This window comes from Haliotis asinina, chromosome 10, assembly GCF_037392515.1.
Source record: "Haliotis asinina isolate JCU_RB_2024 chromosome 10, JCU_Hal_asi_v2, whole genome shotgun sequence".
Taxonomy (NCBI): domain Eukaryota; kingdom Metazoa; phylum Mollusca; class Gastropoda; order Lepetellida; family Haliotidae; genus Haliotis; species Haliotis asinina.
Genome location: NC_090289.1, coordinates 17172641 through 17185661, shown reverse-complemented (window position 1 = coordinate 17185661; position 13021 = coordinate 17172641). Strand labels below are relative to the sequence as shown.

General features: G+C 38.6%; 1 protein-coding gene across 2 annotated transcripts in view; it reads right to left on the bottom strand.

Annotated features, from left to right (window-relative positions):
• The window catches only part of LOC137298090 (mitogen-activated protein kinase kinase kinase 13-B-like), an 83097-nt gene extending 70117 nt beyond the window's left edge, over positions 1-12980 (bottom strand). The window contains exon 1 of one of the 2 annotated variants that reach the window (XM_067830165.1): positions 12833-12980. The gene's annotated coding sequence lies outside the window, so the exon portion shown is untranslated. The remainder of the gene's footprint in view (positions 1-12832) is intronic. The other variant, XM_067830166.1, reaches the window with a different exon arrangement.
• Between the last annotated feature and the right edge of the window lie 41 nt (positions 12981-13021).

Genomic DNA, 13021 nt, shown 5'->3' with positions numbered 1-13021 from the left:
ACCATGTGATTGCCTGACAAAAGCCCCACTAGACAGAAGTCCACAGACAAAAACCCCTTTGGACAAAAGATCTATAGCATAGAAAAACAAAAACATATGAAACAGAAGCCCCACATTATGGTTTCAAGGGGGTCTGAGTACGAAGTGGGGCTTGAGGAGGAGGTTGTGAAATTTAAGTGTTGATTTTTGGTCTTCTGGAGGAAGGATTAATTAATGCCAAGACTACAGTCTACAACTCAACAGTACCTATGAAACAGTAAAGTTGATGATATTGACCAGAATTCTGAGAAATAAAGGTGATGTCAAACTTAGCTTTCACTGCCCCATTTAACAAAACTCTTGTAAGCCTAAGATCTCGTAACATTTCTCGTATTCATACCTCCTTTCTTACAGTACAGGAGGGCTTTATGTACACTAAGAAGAACATAAATAAGTTGGCCATTGGATGAAAGTGTCCGTGACCAACATGCAAAAAGACTGCAAAATCTGTGTATGGACTTAAAAGACAATGCAAAAACTGTTCCCGAATTTCCCAAGGACAGACAGTAAGATCAGGTTAAAATGTAAACAACATTAGTATCAATATCAGGTTTCATGTGACAAGTTTCAGTGGTGCTGCTATTTTTGTTTTCAAAAGCAATGTTTATCTTTGATGTCAATAAATCTTGTTAAATCTGAACTGTTTTCTTATATATTATCTAAGGCTTTTGTCTGAGATATCTGGGACTATTGTCCAAGGGGGATTTGTCTGTTGGGCTTGTCTCCTGGGGCTTTAGTCCACCCCCCAACCATGCAGGTCTTCTACCTTGACTGTGGTTACATGAAGCATGTCTGTTTTATATGAAACAGTCCTTTGCAATAATTTTACATAGTTGTCCACATCACACTCTGTAAAACAGAAGGAAATTTTCTCCAAGGGTTTTCCTGACAATGAATTTGTTGGGCATGTTCTGAAAAGGTGAAAGATTAAGAACAGTTTTCTTGAAGCCAAAGAAACAAGACTGAGAGGAAGGAAAACTGATTTCCAATATCAGTGACAAAAATTCTCCCCTAGTGAAACCAATCTCCCAAAGACATATGTGAGAATAGCTATAAGGATGTTTTCTGACTTGGGAAAAAAGCAACTGCAAAATCACCATAAAATTGATACAAAAATTCTCTTTGACTCTACAAAACAAGTCAAATTTTGTTAAAAGCCAAAATGAAAATAACCCAGACTTGTAGAAGCTTGAGAATTCTAACCGCAAGCATTATAGAGGCGATCCTCCTCATTTATTGAACAGTTGGCAGTTTGCCCGACTGCCAATTCAGTCAGCCAATCTCTAAAGAACGGTGCTCGGCCCACGCACCTTCTTCCCAGTCGGGCTAACAGAATCAATGAGAGGACAAGCAATATCCTATGCTCCAATCTACCTTATTTACTGAAATACTGGTCAAGTCTCTCACTTCAGCATAAGCAAGTGCGGAAATGGCAATAGCTTTCTCACAAGCATTCCTGTGAAATAATGGGATGGCTACAGAAGGGTTAGGAGGAAAGGATGGAAAGAGAGCAGAAAAAATGAATCTGTGGCAGGAATATGTGGGTACCAGGTGGTTTCATCAAAAAGAATAAACCAGAAACAACAGCAATAAAAACCACATGGCCTGTCTGTGTGGAAGACCGCATTTAACCCCCACAAATGTGCACAAATATTACAAACAATGCCCTCTATAACAAGTCTTCATTGGATGCAGCTCATTATTGATCTGTATAGACCATCATACATCGCTGTCAACAGACATTGTCAACCATTCCAAGTTATGATCTTCTGGGTGGCCGAACCACAGCTGTATTGTAGCCAGATGGACAGACACAACATCACTGCACCTATCAGTAATCATGTGGTCTCTGTCAGAGTGGTCAGTAGACTAATAATTAGAAGTAAATAAGTAGAAGTAAGAAGTAAACGATCATTAGATTATATACACATTAAGTCATGCTTACTACTGATCTATAAATACTCTTACTGTCTAGATGTGGTTATCTTTCTGGGAGGACTGTCCACATCTGTCAGTCCATTATCTGTGCTGGTTCAACCCACTGGATACCGATAGCTCCATGATCGGCACAGACCTATACTCAAGTCTACAAATCTACGTGCCAGAGTTTATCAGTACTTACTCACCTCTAGAACACTTGACTTAAATATCAATCAATAAAGTGACACACTGTGGCCAACCAGAGTATCAGTAATTTGGAAAGGGAAGTAACTATGCTTGCCTGATGAACTGCAAGATGGGTCCACATTTGAAACCAAACATTGTAGGGAATATATACATAAAATGAACTTTAATTTACATGAGTTATTCCCTTAACGAACATGTTCCTTGTCATTGGCTTGTCCAATGTCTGAATTACTTTCAAGTATACACATAATATTTCTGTCCAGTAATATGACCAGTGTCTTCCGACATAACCTCTGTTCTAATACAACTGTACGTCTATGTTCTCCCAAAATCCCTTAGTGGCAAAAATCACAACACAAATTATCTCCCTTCTTTCTATCCAATCCGATCACATCGCCTTAGGTCCAATATGGTGGCCGCCATGGAGTCAATTGATCAAAATGCGAGGGATAAATTCGGTACTTCATTTTCAACTGGAAAGCTGAAACTGACACAACAGAGAGTGCAGGAATGAATCGACAAGATGTTTTTGTTGATGTGACATACAACATGTCCATTGTCAGTGAGGTTGATGGAGATGTCCTCCATTACATGACTAGGTTCTTTCTTGAAGAAATGTTTGTGCATCGTGCTGGGGAAGATGTTGTAGTTATCCCAAAGTGTACAGAAATTACTGCAACTTTGCAAATGATCACTTTTGAAACAACACTGCTGATTGCACAACTAAATCTGATTGCAGCCAATCATCAATCCAGAAGACTTGCACCATGAAAGGGTTATATTACAACAAAAGTCACATACCGGTAGGAAGACATGACAGGAATAAACTCGGGTGGGAAGAGAATGACATGGCCCATGACCTATGAGATTTATAAGCTGAAGCACATCATGCAAAAACCTGGGTTCGATACCCCACAAGGATTCAGTGTGTGAAGCCTGAAATTCAGGGATCATACAGAATTTCAAGACCCCAATTGTAAGGCTTTTTCGGGCAATAAGACAAGCGAGTGAATGAATGAATGAATGAATGAATGAATGAATGAATGAATGAATGAATGAATGATAACAAACATGACTTTTGAGACGTGTTATAGCCTGACTTTGAACTAGAAAGTGTCCCAATGATTTGCTAAATATATCAGTATAGAAAGGCAGTTAATAAGTACTACAAGGCAAGATGTTCATGAATAACCTATACCCAAACATGTTCTCTCTCGGCTAACGTATAAGGTTCCATAAATTGCATGTCTTTTTGATGTGACTTCTGTCTGGCCGGTTTACTATCCTGCAACATCTGGGTACTGGTGATGTCAAGGTTGGAAAACCGGTCTACGGTTTAGAATGGGTTAGCAGACACAATCTTCACTTCAAGCTTGAACTTGAAATTCAAAGCTTTTCAAAGTCTTTTAAGTCGTTTTCGAGGCTAAAATAGATTTTCCAGTGGTTTAAAGGCTAAGTGCCTTTTCAAGATTGTACGAACCCTGATTGGACCATTTCTGGTGTGTCCTAATGCAATATTGCTGGAATACTACAAAAACGGCGTAAAGCCATACTCACTCCCATTCCTGTATTTGTTGATTCCATGTTGCCAGAAGAAACCATCAGCATTCACAAGTAGCTGTGTATTACCTTTTTGTATCTGATGTATCTGACATTTTAACTCTGTTTGTCGACAGAACATGAGGAATGACTGACCACATAATGGAAGCCTTCCAACACAATATATGTCTGTTAATGAGTTACTGTGTAAAGTTCCGCCTTTTCTACAAAAGTGTACTCTTTTTGTATGCATTGCACATGGGCTGATTGTCTACAAACCGAAAAAAAAGAATTGAACTGAATAATTAATGTCACCAGGCTACTCCATAACCTCTCTTTACTTACTTATGATCATAATGATGTAGATGTACACAGTAGGAATTATCTTTTTGGAAAAAAACAAACTATTTTTTCACTTTTGTCTTAATAGCATTGGTGGTATTTCTGTTACTGGTCCTGGTGATAACTGAAAACTATGACATGTCATAAGTGAATGTTTCAGTAAGTGTAAGTAGTGTTCATGGAGGCCTGTAGTGTGTAAAGGAGTGTAGTGTTTCATGGAGGCCTGTAGAGTGTAAAGGAATGTAGTGCTTCATGGAGGCCTGTAGTGTTTCATGAAGGCCTGTAGCGTGTAAAGGAGTGTAGTGTTTCATGGAGGCCTGTAGTGTGTAAAGGTGTGTAGTGTTTCATGGAGGCCTGTAGTGCTTCATGGAGGCATGTAGTGTGTAAAGGAGTGTAGTGTTTCATGGAGGTCTGTAGTGTGTCATGGAGGCCTGCAGTGTGTTGCAGAAGTCTGTAGTGTGTCACAGAGGCCTGTAGTGTGTCGCAGAAGTCTGTAGTGTGTCACGGAGGCCTGTTGTGTGTCACAGAGGCCTGTTGTGTGTCACAGAGATCTGCATTTAGTCCATCTTGACCCCACCACAGCAGGAAGAAACACATGGAGATCGAGATTAGCGCAGCAGTTTAGCAGGCAAGTGTTCTCAAGCAGACAAAGCACGCCTACTCTAAACATACATGCAATATCCACTTGTATCTTATATTACAGTCGACTTGTAGATGTCACTGGCAACATCATCGACACAAAGCAATACATTTGTCTGGTTCTCCTTGACCTCCAGCTTAACAGTCGAGGATGAAAGATTGTAACAATCATTGGTCTGATGGTTTGACTGTCCAGCGTAAATGTGTGTCTGATGCAGTGAGCATATTTCATACAATAACTGCTGCAACGACAAGTACATTCACATACCCATCCATCAAATATAGCACCATTGTTCAGTACCACTATCAGTCGTTAGGGATCATATTAACTGCTTTTTCAATCCTGAAGGCATTTACTTCTCTGTTTTATAAGAAATTTTTTTTAGAAAATATTAATACAGTTCAGAATTTTCAGCTTAAGGCAGTGACGATCATTTCACAGAATTGTTTACAATATTACTCATCACAGTTGCATAAACCCATATCACTCGGCCATTAATTTTGCCATCTAGCTATAGGTATCACACACTGAGCCATTAGGACTTGATGTGACCACCCATTTTACTTGGCTCTTACAACAAGCATGTATCACAATCCACTCTGTCCATATATCACACATTGAGCCAGGTCACACGATGTGACCACCCACATTATGCAGCTCTTATAAGAAGCTTATGTCATAATCCACTTCATTTAGGCATCAAACATTGCACCAGGTCACATAATGTGACCATCTGTATCACTCGACTCTCAAAACAAGAGACAACAACATACAAATCAGTAGCATTTTTCAATAGCCAAACATTTCCCAGGCCCCTGTTTTCAAGGGTAAGTTGGTGCATGGACAAACCTGATAGTGCATGTTTCCCTCCTACACATGCTGACCTTCATCTTACATATGAATTATTTATTTCACTTATAATTTCAAATTCAAATTTGGCAGTTTTGCAGAAAACAAAACTAATAACTGCTGTTCAATCTGAATGAGGGGATTCCTGAAAGAGGTGACAGAACAAACAAATGACTCCATCACAGTTGTTTTCCAAACCTCAACTATGGCATTCTGATAAATGAGTTTGTCAACGAGGCCCACGCAAATTATCTCCCTTTAACAAAGACTTCAAATCAATACTTTCTGCATTCTGTCAAGATGCAAAGGTCAGCGAACATCCAGTCACTCGGACCATAGCCAGCACATTCATTATTTTGTTACACAGAGGCCTGTGGCAGATTTCCTACTAGATGTTGTGTTAGGATGATATATGTTTCCACTGATACCGTGAGACACTTCTTAATCTGCATATGATTCTCCATCAACAGTGTAAAATGCCATTCTACATACTTTGCTACTTGACCATTTCTTAACACCACTGGGATTCCTTGGAAGAACTGATCACCAGCAGCCGATGTTTGTCAACAGTTAAGTCATAGGTGGCCAGCCTGTATGGCATGCATTTTATCCCATGTTCCCAGGTACAGTCTGCGATGTCCCAAATGTAGAATGAATTTAACAATACTTAATTCACAATGGATTGGTCACAAAAAGACCGACTCACTTGCCTACCAACCTTTCTAACTGCCAACATCAGAACACACTTTCATGTTTTAGCTAACATACTAACACATACTAACACATACTAACACTGCATAAAACATGGAACGTCAGCAAATCACAAGACTGACACTGCTTAAAGCTTTTGAAGATCAACAAGTTCTGGCCACATTGTATATACAAGTTCAGTCATCACTGGCCATACATTGGACAATGTCCTGAAAGATCAGCCATCACTGGTGAAACAACAAAATGCTGTGGCCACTTGCCAGACAGTACATAAATGCTGTGGAAGAACAGCCATCACGGACCAGACACAGTATAATGCTATGGAAGATCAGCCATCACAGGCCAGACACAGTATAATGCTATGGAAGATCAGCCACCACTGGCCAGACACAGTATAATGCTATGGAAGAGCCATCACGGGCCAGACACACTGTATAATGCTATGGAAGAGCCATCACGGGCCAGACACACTGTATAATGCTATGGAAGAGCCATCACTGGCCAGATACAGTATAATGCTATGGAAGATCAGCCATCACGGGCCAGACAGTACACAATGCTGTGGGAGATCAACCATCAAGGGCCAGATACTGTACCACTGGCTGGATCTCTATTTCCCAGCCACACATGATGCTTACACAGATGAATCAATGAAATGAAATTTGCATACTTTTCACTTGAATTAAAACAACACCATCTTGTGACAAAAAGAGAGCATTGTCTCCTAAAGTATTCAATTCTCATCTTCAAACCACAAAGTAAGTAGCTTCTACTTCAGCTTTTCACAGATGAGAAACCCCAAGCAAGTTCAACAGACAGAAGAGTGGGAACTTCTCCTTCTCCAACATTATGCTATTTATTATTTATTGTTCCCGACACAAACATCCAAGAATCAATATACAATCTGTTTTATGTTTTCAGACTTTTGCTGACCATGTCTATGCACTTGATAATAAGATATATGACACCTCAGTCTCTGACAAAGAACCAGGACACACAATGTCATAGTGGTATTCCACATGTTAAAGTGACTAGCTAGAGCAGTTGCTTTGCTTGTGTCTACAGTTAGTGTCTGATCTATTGCTACGGACAAGTAGTGTCTACAGGACTAATTCATCTTTATTTTGCACACAATCCATTTTACTAAGACTGTAACTGTCACATCACGTTGGATTGACTGAATAAATCTTAACTAAAGTACCAGAAATGAGGCAAAAACCACTACTGAAAGGCTACAAAAGGGAGATAACTATGGGTGGTACCGAGTTCCAACAATACTTCAGCTACATGAAAGTGTTCTGCAATTAAACAAAACCAAAGCTTGATATCATGACACTTAAATCACTTGTTGTCCCACAACTGAATAATTATTTCAATAAGTCAATATCCATCCACACTACATATTGCTGTATGAAAATGAAAGCTGTCATGAAAATCTTATCCTAACCAATAAGAAGCAGCGTGTAAAGAGACCTGTGAAAGTTCAGAGTAGAATAGGTCTTCAGCACACATGCTTGCCTTAAAGGGTGACTATGCTTGTTGTAAGAAACATTATCAGGTGGTCAGGCTTGCCGACTTGGTTGACACGTCACTGGTTCCCAGTGGGGCAGATTGATGCTCATGCTGTTCATCACTGGATTGTCTGGTTCAGACTCGATTATTTACAGACTACCACCATATATCGGGAATACAGCTGAGTGTAGCATAAAACTTAACACACTCACTCACTCACTCCTGAAAAGACTAACCTTGTATACATTTTTTTCTTATCTATTGATTAATCCTGTTATAGGTGGTGGTGTGTTTTCAAATACAAATATATATGCTACAAATTTCAGTCACTAAATGATCTAATTTTGTTCATGGCCAAACACCATCAGAACATAACAAAACCATCACATTTTCTGAGGTAATTGCTTCTATCAATAAAAGCAGTATACTACCAAAAAATAGTAAAGGAACTGAAATTCGTCTCCCATAGAATGTATGGAGTTCTCTATTGACGGCAGGTGCTGATTTCAACCTATTGCTTTGGGACATTTATCTAAGAGATGATCCTGCCGTGGTGTCATTGTTTTTGGTCTACCACACCCAGGTCTCACTGAAACCCAACCTGTTTGACAGTACTTGTCCCAGAGGCATGAAATTACACTTTTTGATTTACCCAATATTTGGGCAAGCTGACACGATGATGTCCACACCCTACCCCTCCACCCCTCCTTTATCATCTCCACAATTCTCCATTTTGTTTGGTCATTGAGATACTACCTCAGAGGCATTTTTCAGCATGTGTTGCACTAGTGACTGTGAGTTCTCCAATACGTTTACTTAGGGTAACTTCTGTGTGTACATGCATCAAGTGTTGGTAATCCATCATGTGGGATTTCATTGTCATTGGATGTTGTGTTTGGGTACTATGCCACCCTTTCACCAGAACATTTGTTCATTCAGTTTCTTAGTTCCCTTATTTTTTGTCAATATTATAAAATACAAAGCCTCAATTGTCCTTACAGCATTCTGATTCCACAAAATTAACAGTATTTTCATTGAATGTGCACAGCATTTGTCATCTTGGACATAGTCCATTACGAGGTAAAGTTATATGTCAACATATGCAGTTATGGTCTGGGCGTATAATTACAGTCAAGGGCAGCTAGGCTGGATGTGGAAATAATCACATTTCTTGGTCAATTACAAGAGAACATCATTGATCACAACACTGGATGCACGACAATAGATCATCTGTACTACAATTAGACCAGATTCTCTACTCCATTGCCTAGTAGTTGTGTGAGATTACTTGAAGGACACGTGGTGGATACAAATCAAGATAGGTGTATTCAGTCACTGTTAATACACTAATGGTATTTTGAATGCTGCTATTCCTCTTGAAGACCACATCTGTATATGCATGTTTCTTGAGGAGTCTCTGGACTCCATTTCATAGAAGAGATCAGACTGATGACAGAAAGTGCAGTTTGTTAACAGGTGGATTTCAGGGTTTTGTAGTTGATGCTCTGTATTGTTCTGTGTGAAGACTTAATTCTTTCAGATGACTAGGCTCACAGTACAGGGCACTGTTTGGTGGAGTGGATGTTGCTGGCAAGAGCAGATGCTGTAGGCTCATCATACAGAGTTGGAGATGATTCCATAAAATACTATCTATCGATATCATTTCCCTTATCAAGGAAGTTGTTTTGATCAGGCCATAACAAGTGGTTCTTGCAATTTGTCAGCTTCAACAAGTGTGCCCAAATTAAATTATACTCCAATCCACTTAGTAGTAATGTATTTAATGTACATCATTGATAAATGCATGTGCAGTTAGCAACAGATATTGCCTCAGTCCTTTAATTACACTACACATTACACCTGTATGTTTATCAGGAGTTATCTGTAACCAAATACTGGCAGCACATGCACAGATATTAATACTTGTTTTAGCTTTTTCTGTATAACATGGCCCTGCAACAAGCTCTATGTGAGGGCTGATGTAAACTATATATACATATGTACGTTCGAAGGAACACGTTTTGCTTATCATCATGTATGATGAACAAGATCACACTTCCTAGATAATGCAAAACAGAAAACTTAGCACTGCTGTGCTTAATCTGAAATATATACTGATGGAAATTAATAAGGAAACTCGTGAAAGTACAAGTGTTCTTTTATTTTTCTCCAGGTTTCTTCACAAGGAATGCATTACACGGAGAGTGAAATTCTGTATATAAAATAAGGAAAACTTGTACTTTTATACATTACCTTATTCATTTCTATGTGCATATATATTGAGGACTGTTTATGTGTTTACACATGAATAAATTATGAAACCACTGATGAGGTGTAGCATAACTAGCATGACTGGCAGCTGCATATACACAGACACCTGTATGTTCACTACTGGTACAGATTCCACAAGTGTGATGATGCATGATTTTATTTTTGGTATTCTAAAATGCTTTCATGTTCAGTTTAAGGACATTTCCATGGTGACTTCCCTCTGTGGCACAGACATCAGTTAGGATTACAACGATTCACACAGACTCTGATTCAGTTTTCTACAATGGACCCTTGGTTCGATCAATTTTGATTTGATACTTCAAACAAGTAAAAACATTAGATTTCATTTAACCCTCAGAGTCCACTTCTTAGCATAAAATCCACTGTCAACTTGGCAATGTCCAGTAACAACATTTCTCACTGAATAAATAATTACCCCAGCAGCAACCAATCAGATTTCTCAGTATTTCACTGCTACAAACTGCTCGAGCTGGAGTCAAAATTAGGTACTGGCTGTGTGGAAATAATTTAAATAGGTAGTCAAATATAGAATCGAAATAATGATTGTGATTTTTTATAAAAACTAAGGTGTCAGATTTGATTTGATGTGAATTAAACCACTAATTACCAGTGCCATACACGTATATTGTGTCAAATGTGCCACTGAGGGCATGACCACATATGGAGAACCTCAAAAAAAAAACATACTCTCCGCTGAATTGTAACAGCCAATAATATTGACAGATGGGAAAAAAGTGCAAATAACCATTCTTTTGACGTTTTCGGTACTGCTGACAATGACGCTACATTCTAGCCAAACAGCAGTGTTGTATACACCAAGAGGACAATCACTTAGAAGGTGCATGTGACCTTAGTAAAGATTGTTTTGTGAAAGAGGAAGTCAACTTTAACAAAACTCCTGGATTATAATCTTCAACTCCCATCACCCTTGTGCTTGGGATGTTTTGTGAAGCAGTGAGCAAGAAAGATGAAAATGTCAGTTACTTTCCTTTCCAAAATAATTACAGAAAACATTATTCAGTTCCTGAACAATTAACAGCAAAAGGACACATATTTATCATCATCTCTACTTACAGTCAGGAACATCTTAAAAAAATTAGAGAAAATCATTTGGCCATTGGACAGGAAATTTAAACATTTGTAATGAAAAGACTGTCTGTAATGACCAGAAATTGCTCGTCTCACACACAAGGATGTACATCTGAACACTATCATTCATTGAAAAGACAATTTTAATTCTCTGAAACTTGAGGTTTCAAACAAAACAAGAATACTATTCCTATATATGCCTGCATCTTGTCACTCGTACTTGTTTTTTAACTATATGTTTCCATGGATACCCACCTATGCAAGATGTTTTTCTCAGAAAATAACCAAAACATGATAAATTTTTTTTTGACGAATTAACATGTTTATGCAACTGATGCCATTGCTCGATGTATGGTTTAATAACATTATGGTGGAACAATAAATGGCATTTGTAGCATACATCTGGAAAGAGTAACCATGGTAACAGACTATGGTTAATACAATGACGACAAATTAGGAAGCAGTCTGTCTCTAATTAAACTACATTATTTTCCCCACTGCCTATCACTCCCTGCAATGCCAAAGCACTAAATAAAGCAAGTAAACCAGGGTAGCCTGGCAAGGTGAGTATGGAAGGTAGAACAAAACACATAGAAATTTCAAATTTGCTTGAAATATTGCTGAATGCAATGCTAAACAACAAAGTCTTAAACAAAGGACATGTCAACTAGAATACAGAAGTAGAGATCCAAGTTATGCAGGTCTCATATAACTATACTACTTTGGTGAAACCAGTGAGTGTATCTTCAAAATCCCGCAATAATCTCTCTGTGATTCCTATCGATCCCAATCTCCCACATCAACTTCAAATCAGAACAACACAAGTCGAGCAATTCCCCATGTTTTGAGGTCAGATTGTTATTTTAGGGTATACACAGGGTATCATACCTTGATGACAAGATCAAGCATCAGTACACCAAAGTATTATTCCGATAAATATGACACTTTGGAGCCATGTCAACACGTTACAAGACATACAAGTGACAATCACAACAAAGCAAGCCATTGCTGATGTCAGCTGTCATGACCTACACAGTCACACATCATTTGTTGCCAGATACAAATACAAAGGTAAGTTTAATGAATGTTGTTAATTAAAGTTCCCAATCCTCATGATGATGGTATATAGCATCCAGGGTGCCATAAAGCTATTCTCACTTCTGGCACATACTGATGCATGTTTTAAACATACTACACTGTTTGGTGTGATTATACCTCATCTTTCTTCATGATATCAGCAGGAAGTAAACCTGATTTCAGCCATAATCAGTTATCTACAAATATATATATGATCTTTAATGTTAACCAAGTAGGGAAATTACAAGTATTTTACAATAACAACTACGTTTTTCTATTACGGCATATATGGATACTGATACGAATTTGGTTCAACGTGCATATACATAATCACGCATTTTTCCTTATCCGTTGACACGATTATGAGCAGGGATAAACCGATTTTAGACTTAAATATATGGATTAAAATATTTGTGTATCTTAAAAACAGATGACTCAAATGCTGTGATGAAAACACTGCCACTTGTTGAGTTCCCGGTGTGAATCATCTGACAGTGCTATATCGGTGTTTATCCCAAGCTGAATTACCGCTGTCTGACGGGCAATGTGACCATTGTTGAACACTGTTTCTAGCGACATTGGACAACGTGACCATGGACGACTGTCATTACTTACCCTAAATATGATTCACTGAAGCCATCGGAGATCTGGTTGACTCATGACAGTTTCTGCGGTCGATGAATCCGGTGCCACAAATCTCCACCGGTGTGTTGATGTCAGGAATTTGGAAGTGACGTGGTTTTCTAAATGTAGATACAAACACCTCGGGCAGAGTATTTGGGGCTACTTGCAACACAACTAGTT